The sequence below is a fragment of the Dermacentor variabilis genome, chromosome 4 (genome assembly GCF_050947875.1).
Source record: "Dermacentor variabilis isolate Ectoservices chromosome 4, ASM5094787v1, whole genome shotgun sequence".
Classification (NCBI taxonomy): Eukaryota; Metazoa; Arthropoda; class Arachnida; order Ixodida; family Ixodidae; genus Dermacentor; species Dermacentor variabilis.
The window spans coordinates 106936016-106947224 of NC_134571.1; the positions used below are offsets into that span (position 1 = coordinate 106936016).

The 11209-nt window shown below is 45.7% G+C and overlaps 1 non-coding gene across 1 annotated transcript; it reads right to left on the bottom strand.

The window, feature by feature from the left end:
- Window positions 1-43: 43 nt before the first annotated feature.
- TRNAS-UGA (transfer RNA serine (anticodon UGA)) lies at window positions 44-116 on the bottom strand. The gene has a single exon. It is a non-coding gene; the product is annotated as a tRNA-Ser (tRNA).
- Between the last annotated feature and the right edge of the window lie 11093 nt (window positions 117-11209).

Here is an 11209-nt window from a genome sequence, read left to right on the forward strand (position 1 = left end):
AAACGATAAATTAATGGAAACTAAAGTGGATGAAAAAACAACTTGCCGAAGGTGGGAACCGAACCCACAACCTTCGCATTTCACGTGCGATGCTCTACCAATTGAGCTACCGCGGCGCTGTTTTCCCATCCACTTTCTTATGTATTTATGCGTCCTAGTAGAACCCTGGGAGTGTTAGCCAGCGCCACCACTCACAGACCTTGGCGGCGGACGTGGAACGCCCTCTTTGCCGCAGGCGTCACGAGAACGTGATCTTTTTGGGTGAAGGCAGCTGGTCAATAAACCCACATATGCTACCTGAAGGCATCAATGTTGCCGGATTCGAGACCCTCGTTATGTAATCAAGGAGAAGAAAGGCGGTTAACCGAGGGGCCCGATCTTTATTAATCATATCATAAGAAGCCAACAAACACTGACACCAAGGACAACATAGGGAAAATTACTTGTGCTTAATCAATGGTACAAGATGCATTCACTAGCACGAACATGCGCAGAAAAGAGGGAGGTGTCTCAAAAGTCAGCCTGGGAATGACGTCAGGCAACTAGGGGTCGTGGTGTTGGTCATCTCCAATGTTCTGAAACGCATTAAGCGACAGCTCGCACCTGTCGGGAGGATCCAGTGGGTCTACTGTTTGGGGCGACAAGCAATCAGCGCCTTCATGCAGTTGGTTAGTCTTACGCAAAGCTTTGCATGAGTACTCTTGCAGTCGCAGTGCCAACCGACCGAGAAGTCAAGTAGGATCTTTTAAGCATGACAGCTAGCACAAGGAATGATGTCGGTGATAGCTGCCAATGACCGGCTGTACAATTCGGGACGCAATTTACCGAGCTCTCAAGCGAGGGCAAAGCATTCACATTCGGTCATGGAGTAATTTCTGTTGACTGGAGACAGAAGATGGCTAGTGTACGCAATAATACGTTCGGAACCTTGCAGGCTAAAACAGCGCCGATTCCATGACCCGTGGTTATGGTGTGAGCTTCTGTTCGAGCGGCCAAAGCAAAATGGGCGGGAATTAGGAGTGAAGTGAGCCGCACATAAGCTTAAAGAACGCAGAAGCATGTTCCCGACCCCAGAAAAAATCCACGTCTTTCTTGAGAAGTTAATTGAGAGAACCTGCAAATTAAGTTAAATTACGTACAAACCTGCGGAATTATAAGTAATGGCTCACGAAGCGTCGAACATCTTTAGCACAAGCCGGCACGGGTAAATTCATGACTGCACGTATTTTTATAATCGAGAGGGACACTGGAAGAATCGACTATGTGTTCGAGCACGGTAAGTCAGCGGTGGCCGAAGCGACATATTGAAGTATTGAGCTGAAGCCCGGCCTCGCGGAAAACGGGAATAATTGTTGAAAGACACTTGATGTGCGTGGAAAAGTCGGTGAAGAGACAATAACGTCATCGAAATAGCATAAGTAGATGGGCCGCATAAAACCATGCAGGAAAGGTACACGATATGTTCAAATGTAGCCGGGTCCTTAAATAGCCTACACACCATCACCTTAAAACAGGCACATACCCAGGATCTTCTTTTTTTGAGTATGGGGCAACTCAAGGAAGCTTTCTTATGCAAATGAGGAGGATATCTTTACTAGTACATATGTAAATATTGCCCACCACTCGCCATAAAGACGCGCAAACCCGCAAAAGAGATTAAGTAAGGTGTATACCACAAGTACACCTGTGAGAAACACCTCTCCTTTACTTGGCGCACAAGGAACCCAACGAAATGGACCCGCGCAGTAAAAAAAGTGGACGAAGAACACTGCCAAGAACAATTAAACAAGCAAAAGTGTAAAATAATGATTTATGGTAGTGTTTCTCGAAATATTTCTGGAAGAATTATACAGAAATATACCTTTGTAGTACAGTTAGTTTTTTTGGATGCCCCGTTCACTGCTCTACCAAGTTATGTGCCAAAACCGACTCGTATTGTTATCTGGCAACTTGCGTAACAATGCGTGGCGGCCAGTGCCGTACAACCGCGTAGATCGCAGGACGCTGCGGTTCTAGACGTACTGCGCTCATTGAAAAAGGTTAGATAACACCAACATAAGCACAGCAGAAAACTGTCGACCTCATACCGCTAGGCTGATAACTCTAGAAGCGTCATTTAGAACACGCAGAATTGTTCTTCACGTCCGGTGGCATTTTCTCTAAATCCTTCCTAAATAAAAAGTATTTCTGTAATCCATAAGTATTTTCACAAGCAAAGACTACATTTACAAATTTTTGTTTTTGCTTCCTATTTGGCTGTTGCCGTGGCTCTCTCCCTTAGTAGATCGCTTAATTTCTGAATTCATCGCGACTTTTGTTTCTAGTTTCCAATTTTGCACAAAAAGTGCTGTGCAATTAGGGCAAAACCAGAAGAGGTAGCGGGTGACAGTGATATTGCTCACTGGTTTAAGGTTTACTACAAGGTTTGATGTGGACGCTGTTTTCAATTATTTTATTTTCCATCTTGTCCAACACATATCGCGTAAATATGGTTCCGAAGATGTGCCAGCGTTGCGGCGAATCGTAACTCGAGGAACTAAGGAAGCAAACGAAAAAGTTAAATGCAACTGACATTTTCTGCGGCCGCAACTCGTTCCAAGAGCATACAGACTTCCTGACTGCGGACCGAATCCCTTTTCTGGTCCGTGGATCAGCCTAAACAAAGAAGGTTGAATTAACGAAGCAGGAGCGATGCGCGTGACCGTTGAATAGATGGTGACAACTGAACGCATCTTGAGATAATCGCGCGGGCACTGAATCGGCGAGAAAATTGCTTTCGCACCGCAGAAGACATCGATACCTACCGCCATCCAAAACGAGAGAAAAAGGCAGCAGAATGTTGACCGCCGAATAGCTGCGTCTCATATTGACCGCTAATAAACAAAAGGACGGTGGAAGAGAACACAAAACGACGACACGGACGGTTCTCCTGTGTGTTCTCTTCCCCTGTCCTCGTATTTATTAGCGCTCACTATGACATGCAGTAAGCACCGATTAGGCCAAACTGAAGTTCTTCTGACACCAAATAGCTGTCAAGTCTCAAGGTTGATTTGGCGGCGCTTTAGGAATGTGTGTGAGGAGTGGTGGCGTGGGCGGAGATGGGGGGCGGGGGGGCTAGGCAGCTTAATTTCGGGAGGGGGTGTAGGCCCCCTCGCCCCCCCCCCTCTTGGTGCGTGCCTGCTTTAAACTGATAGGAAGCCACCAAGTGTAATAAAAGTAGCTTTTTAACTGCCCATGTCGTCAACTGCAATGTGCCCGTACCCGGAGGCAAAGCATATTGAAGAAAAATATCTTGCACCATATAAGCAATGCAGCTTGTCATCTATCCGCGGCAGCGATTACACGTCCTTTTTTACTTTGTTGAGAGTGTGATAGTCGCCAAAGAAGCAACAACTGTCATCCTTCTTTCTGAATGTACGATCGGAGAAACCCAAGGACTAAAAGAAGGCCCAATAATATCTGCGGCAAGCATCTTGTTCAATTCGTTGTGCATGACTTGGCGCCTAGTAGGGAAGACGCAGTAGGGGTGATAGCGTATTTTGTTAGCCTCACCAGTGTGTGTCTGATGCTTCACAACGTTCTTTTGACCCAGTTGGCGGTCATCAAGATCAGAAATGTCCCGGTTCCAGGTGTGAAAGCAACAAAGTGCGTCCGCATGTTGGGTCGGAAGGTAACGAGTGATCGTTCTCGAGAAAGGTTCAAATACTTGGGCTGCAGGGCGCAAACCAACAGTGGCATCCGATGCATTATCTCCAGTTAAAGCAGACATAGGGTAATTAGAGGTCAGGGCAAGCAGTTTGCAAGAGATATGGTCTGAGGCAGTACTTGAGGGCAGAGGCCTAAATTTACTGCAGGAAGACATGTGGCATTGTCTATTATACCGATGACCGGGTGTGGGAATCCGCTGTTCTGCGACAGAAGGACCAAAGTGTTGGGTGACACGGTGTAATGTCCGTCGGCGATAGGTGGATCGGGCAGAGCAGCAATATGGGTCATGGCTCTGTGAGCTAGACGAGCGTAGTCGGTGGAAAATAGCCGACTATGGGTAGGATCAAGAGACTCAAAGGCATACGGTTGGGCGAGCAGTATACACCCGCATAGCCGTCTGTAGGGGCTGAATGTGGCCATAGAAAATCAAGGCTTAAGGTGCTTTCGCATGGGCACTGCTTCAAGACGTAAAACAAGACAGAAGTATGCTGTTCGGTTGCTGTGACACGTGCGGCACACATTGCAGTGATAGCTGGTGTTCCACCGACCGCTATGCGGACAAAAACGAGTGGAGCAAGAGTTATGATTTTCTCTAGGCACGTACGGAGGTCCGAGTTCTTAACAGATATATGTGTTCTGTGTCAATTATTGCCGATAATAGCCTACCGTCCACACCCACCTTGATGAAGTTGTGAGGGCTAGGAAGAGCATGTAGAGTAATTTCTTGTCGGTCCGTCATGGCAGGCTCGTCTCTCGGAGCTGTGCCCGCTAGTTTTACGAAGAGTTGCAGGAATAGGAAGGAGCTAGAGGGCAACGATGCAGAAGTGAGTGTGAAAGGCGTCGCCGTTTCGAAGGGGCATGGTTTGGTCGTGCGGACGAGATATGTTGAATTGCTGTGTTCGGTAATGTGCGCCGGTGGGCGGAGGCCTATTAGACGGACGTTGTGTGTTTGGAAAGGTCGGCTAAGGCTCGGAGTTCCAAGAAATTCTCCAATGGCTGGGAATATGGCCAGTGCGCCCATAGCAGAAGCGTCTAGGTCTCTTACCACAAGTGCGTCTTTCTTCCGGGTTTTAATAACGAATATGAACGTCCAAACTTTGGAGTAGATCCGGTACGTCAGGTGAGCGGTATATAGTGGGATCGCTTGATTGGGTAAAGTTACTGGAGTGCCACGTTTGCCAATACTTGCCGCACAATGGTCTCGATCTATTAAAGGAAAATTTACCTGGAAATCATCTGGGGCGCGAATCTTGAAAGGAACTGGAATTTGCAGTCGTGTTAGAAAGGTGAGAAAAGTAATAAGCAATGCCACGACTTTGGCTTCTTGGAAGCGGCGGAATTCAGCCATGATGTCCTGCACTGTGAAAGAGTTTTCAAATTTGAGGGGAATAAACGCGTCTTCCGCAATAGTTTTGAAAATGTGCGCCACTTTTTATGTTTCCGGAATATTTTCGTGGACCTTGTTATAAAGTGCAAGTAAGTATTGATTTATGTCACACAGGACTCAATGGAAGTCTGAACTCGGCAGGCAAGATCTTTGTGCGTGGCACGCCGGTGACCCACAGGCTTTCCAAATAAATCCGAGAGGATTTGCTTGCACACGTCCCAGCTGGCCAGTTCCTCCTAGTGGGTGACAAACTAAACGGATGCCGTTCCCACGAGGTAAAATACCTGGTTAGCTAGCATGACGATCTGATCCCAGTGGTTGCTTGCGGTCACCCGTTGATAGAGTTGAAGCCACTGTTCAACTTCAGTGTTATCGGTGCTGCAAAAGGTTCCCTGGTAGCGCGGTTGTGCCAGGATGGCGGTGGACGCGGGTGGTGGCGACGTTTTCGAAACATTGTCACTTTGAGATGGCATTGCAGATGCAGCCAAAGAGCGCCAGCCGTGTAAATGTACCTGCAAGAGCCTACAACCTCCACCGGAATGTTATGAGCAGAGAGATATTCACAATATAATTACAGGCTATATTACGCGTTCAGCGGCTTACAAAATGGAAGTCAGTCCGTGCGAAGTCAGTGAGCGCCGTCGTCTCCTGTACTGTCCTCAGCTTCGTCTATGGCAGTACTTCGTAACAATAGTCATGCATGTGTTCTTTCTTCATGTATTTCACGAAGCCTCCGTGACTGCAGATAACTCTACTGAGGCAAGTGCACTTTCATAATCTACAAAAACCATATAGAGAGGATGGTTGTGCTGCTAATATTTCTCGCGATTGATAAGATTGAGAGGACTTATTGCAGAATACGCCTTCGTAAAGCCAGCCTGTTTTCTTGGTTGATTGACTTCCACTGTAGCCCTGTTTCTATTGGAAATTACCTCGGTGCATATTCATACAATACTTTTAACAAGCTAATGGAGCTTTAATTCTCAAATTGTTCAATCTCTCCCTTCTTAAGGATTTGTACAATTCTGGAATTATTCCTACTCGCTACCACAATTCAAGTATCGAAGTAATCCGTTTCAAGTGTGCTATTTTCGACATCTTTTATTAAATTGGCTGCTATTCCATCTATTTGACATCTTCGCACAACCATACAAGATTTGACGGTAGCCCTTCAAGGCGCGACAATCTTCTCGAAGATCTACCGGCTCCGTCCAGCAACTATCTACTAGTTGCCAAAGATGACATTTCTAAAACCGCTTTAGCCACCCCAGTTGACCTGTTCGAACTTGTCTACTCGTCTTTTTGTCTTCACAACACTGGCCCATCTTCGTAATGCTTATGGACTCGGTCACTAAATGGCTACCTTCCTTACAGGGCAACCTGCTCATTGCCAGCTCCTCTAATGTCCACAACATGGAGTGCGGTAGAATGCCGTTGCCTTTGCTTGTATAGTCATGGGGCCGTGAACAGAAACTCGAGTGACACGGACATTTGGTCAACACTTCGGGTGTGAAATCACTAGCATTTAAAGTCGAGCCGTGGAGTAATCCTCTGTTCCTGTCACTGACCGATTTTGTCAGCTCCAATCCCTAATCAATTTTTGATGTTATTTCACCCGCACCCCTGAATACTAAACCGCATGTACCCGAGCCGGTACGGGCAAGAGTGTTCCGTGTGTCAGGAGCCAGGAACACTTCAACACATGTAAGGTAATGCAGTTTTAGCCAACAACAACCACCACTTCTCACTAACTCCAACCCCAACATGACCTCCAAGACCAACCGAAGCCTTAGAGAGTGATGGAAGATATCGCTGTCCAGCCCCGCCCTGGAAGACCAGCTACGGATCGTAACCAGGGGTCAGGCGGGGAGAGCAGCATATGGATTCCTGTGAAGTAGGAACCACGTCCATCTGGCGCATGCGCTGAAGAAGCTCACTAACGTTTTTCATTAATTCTTGTAATGCACTCAACTTATCCCTCCTCTAGAAACCATATACCGAAAAAAAAAGAAAAAAAGGTCGACTTTGCAACTTGCTCCAGGAATTAGCGAACTTTATTAATGCAAAAATCGCGCTCGCCATGAATGCATACCTCGTACTCCTTGAGCCAGAAGTGCGAACCTTCAGTATGACTGACGCGTGGTGCGCAGCTACGCATTTTGTTTTACCACAGTGCATTAATGGTGCACAGATGCTTCTCGATTTTTTCTCCAAGAAGCTCAAGCCAATAAGAGTGAAATAAGGGGTCGTTGGGCGGGAGCTCCTTCCTGCATACCTAGCCTTAAAGCATTCGGTTCTTCATCGAGAGTTTACACATTGGGATCATGACTAACCATAAACGAGCGCTCGTCTTGGGGTCAACAGGTCGGCACCTACCTGCACTCAGGAGAAAATACGCCAGCTTTCTTGTTAACACGGAAATTTACGATCAATTTACAGCTGCCAATGGAACAAGAAAAGTTCCTGCCGATGTACTGAGTTCTGTGCAGGGCACTGTAAGTCTCTCTCTATTCCTAACGCCAGCATCCAGAACTGGGTGCCTTCCTCTTTACCATGCCAACGATACAAGCTCCACCGTCGCCCACTGCCTTAATCAAAGGCCTTCCGCCCACCTAATCCTCAGTTAGACAAGGTTCATTTGGACATTGTCAGTCTAGATCCTTTCCCCCATGTTCATCGCTATCTCTTTACCTGCATCAACGCAATTTCCAGAAGTGAGGAAGGTCCTCAAGATCTCAGTATTTACCATGGTAACCGCTTTCTTGAAGACGTGTTTCCCTTTTTGGCTGCCAATCTACCGCAGAAAGAGTCCCAGGTCACCAATTTGAGGCCAGCCTCTTTAGCAATTTGTTCAGTCTTCTTGACACCACGCAATCGTATGCGATAACCTATCACAAGTAATCCAGTGGCCTTATCGGGTGTCTTCAGCGTTGCTTGAAGACCACGTGCACAGCTTTAAATTCGCCGTCAAAGGGAATTCAGCCCCTTTTTGTCCTTCTTCGCATTAGCACAGCTTTGAAGACTGACTTGGGCAACTAGAGGGTCAAAAGTCTTTTCAACGCGTTAAGGCAGATCTTATTTGCGATATTTCACTACAATAATTTGTACCTGTCAGGTCTTTGTAAACTCGACCGCCTACCCTACACAATTGACGCACGCCTGGACGCATCCACTACCTGCAGTCCGACGAGTCTCGTAGGCTCCTTCACTCGTCGCTGCTACCACCTCTAAGGCGGCGAAGTATGCTGTTTCGGCAGCACCATCGTGTTGGAATTACTTTTGTAGAGATGCGCGAGCAGAATCTACATTCAGGTGGCCCCGGGCATCTACTGAAGGGGCCACAGTGAACCTCGTTTTCGTAGCAGGGTAGCGCCTCTTGTGAAAGCTCTGCGCAATCCACGGCATTTTGCTAGCATAATATGTAAAACATTGCATATAATTACATTGCAGTGCTTTCTTGTCTCTTTTGAGGCATGCTAAGCTTGTCAGAATACGTAAGAATTCGTTTTATATTTTATAATGTTTAACTGTATTATAGAAAACATTTTACAGTGCATTTTCTCTATCCAATATGTTACAGATTGTATGAACTGGTGATCATCACCTTGTGCCGTTTTCTTTTTTAGCTACCAATAGCTCTGTCGACAAACGAGGCGGGCTTCCACAGCGTTCTAACAGAGTGAAGGCCATCGCATTGTTTTGGTTACCTGTTTTTTTTTCTTTCTCAGTGAATTTCACTACGAAACTAAGACTTGTCAGGAAGCTGAGCTCGAGGTCGCGGGATCGAATCCCGGCCACGGCGGTCACATTTCGATTGGGGCGAAATGCGAAAACATCCGTGTACTTAGATTTAGTTGCAGGTGCACGTCGAAATTTCCGGAGTCCTCCACTACGGCGTGCCTCATAATCAAAAAGTGGTTTTCGCACGTTAAAACCCATAATTTAAAAATAATTGTCAGGGAGCCAGCTATTAGAACGTTGTTGGTTGCAGGGTGGCGGCGGAGTTTTGAAACGAGTAATGTTATCTGAAATACTTTTCAAATCTACTTTTTCTTCATTATGGGGTTTTACATGCCAAACCTACTTTCTGATTGTGAGGAACGCCGTAGCGGAGGAATCCGAAAATTTCGACCACCTGGAGTTACTTAACGTGCAGCCAAATCTAAGTACACGGGTGTGTAATTGACATCTTAAACGTAGACTTTGACTTTAGATCAAAATCTTGCATAAATAAATGACTTGTGAATTTAACTTGTTTGCCATGTGCGAAACGTTCTTGCTTTGTGGTTCACTAAAGCGTGCTGTAGAATTCAAAACATATGAAAAGACTATAGCGCTGGTATCCTCTCCTTGTATAACTAGATTTATTTAGTTCCAACTTATCGCTTTATGGAGCCATATGTTCGCAGCTGTTTCGCCAAGGATATTTGATATGTTTTAGACGTGGTTCAAGTTTTGTTATATTGAATATATTTATCGAGAGAATCCTGGGACGTCGTGCGCATTACCGTTTCATTTGTGCCCCATAATAGTAAGGCTGTCATGTGGACACGTTAATAACTTGTTAGCAGTTACGTAAAATAAGCGCGCTTAATTTTTCTCTTTGAGAGAAGGACAACGTCAAGCGCCTACTAGACTCATGTGTCCGCTAGGTCGCATTTCGAAAAACATTAAATATAAAGCATCTTACAGCATTTTTCAAACTAATTTATTCGCAAATGGACGTCTAGGCCAACGGTGATGAGGGTAGTTGCTCGGTTAGAGCTGTTCCTGGTGGCTTTTTAGTTCTTGACGAGTCGTTTTAAAGATTCCGGCTGAAGATTATTAAACAGCGAAAAAAAATTTCTACAACTGACGTCATGAGCAAATTAACGTAGTAACGTAGGGACACGTAAAAGACATTTGACCGAAATTTTTTTATGCTTTCCTATTGCAGTGGCGATTCACCAGGCACATGGCTGCTATGGATTATGTGATGTGCCATGTAAAAACTAGTTGGAGTTGTCGTTGCAACGTCGGTTCGCAGAGATTTTTTAATGCTTTCTACGTTGTTTTCCGGCCGCCAGCATGCCAGCTGGTATCGGATAGCACCAGTTTCACTCTTCCACTATTTCACTGTATTTTCCACTATTTTCCAGCTGCTGTTGGGCGTGAGCCCAGCTGTTAGCGCGCCCGTCTCCCATCTGAATACCAATGCCTAGACATGCGTTCGTAACCCAGTGGTGCGGCTTTGCGCGACGGTTTTTGTTTCTCCGCTCAATGGCGACAGTGAAGTCGCGGATGACGAGTTTGCCTGAATAGCACGAAATAACATCGATCGCGACGAGGTCGTTGTCGTAACGGCATGGTTCGACAAACGCAAGAGGCGGACCTAGTCCTGAACGCTGAACTGCTGTCGCGGTAAAACTCAACAAGTAGCTCAATTTGCACATTTGCTCAATGTCCCAACATACCCATCAAACATTAGTCTTAAATAAACTTTCGTGAAAATTTATTTCGCAGGAATGTTTCATACACGAGCGTGTGCATTAGCTATTTATTGTCGCAGAACGCAAGCACCAGCAGTTGTATTCCACATTACAGAGAATAATTTTTAAAAGGAACGGATGCTCAATTTTGAATAACGCACAATCCCATGACGTAGGTTTCATATACGAATTCTAATAGCGCACTTACCATGATTCAGCGGGGTGAAATTATGCGCTTGGTCTTCGCTGACTAGCTGAACTTGAATATACGTCCCTCTTTAATAAAGCAGCCCTTATACATAAATAAAACAAAACTAAACAATGATGTGATCGTACAATCGTGAAATAAATGGCGATATACCCCATCCGGTGTTCAGAGCTAGCACCTGTGCTGAATACTAGTGTATTTTGTTCATCGTGCCCATTTGCGATATTGCAGTGGAGTACAATGCCCGTCGGATGACTGCGGCTGGGGAAATATAAAATTTCTGTTAGTCGTCACACTTGTGTTTGTTTCTTTTTTTCCCAACAGGGGCTTAGAGCAATTTCTTGGCAATCTTGTGGGAAATAAATGCCGCAGTATTTCAATAAATGCGAACAGTGAAAATGTTCTTCCCTGCTTCACAAAAGAAAAGCGCTCAACAGT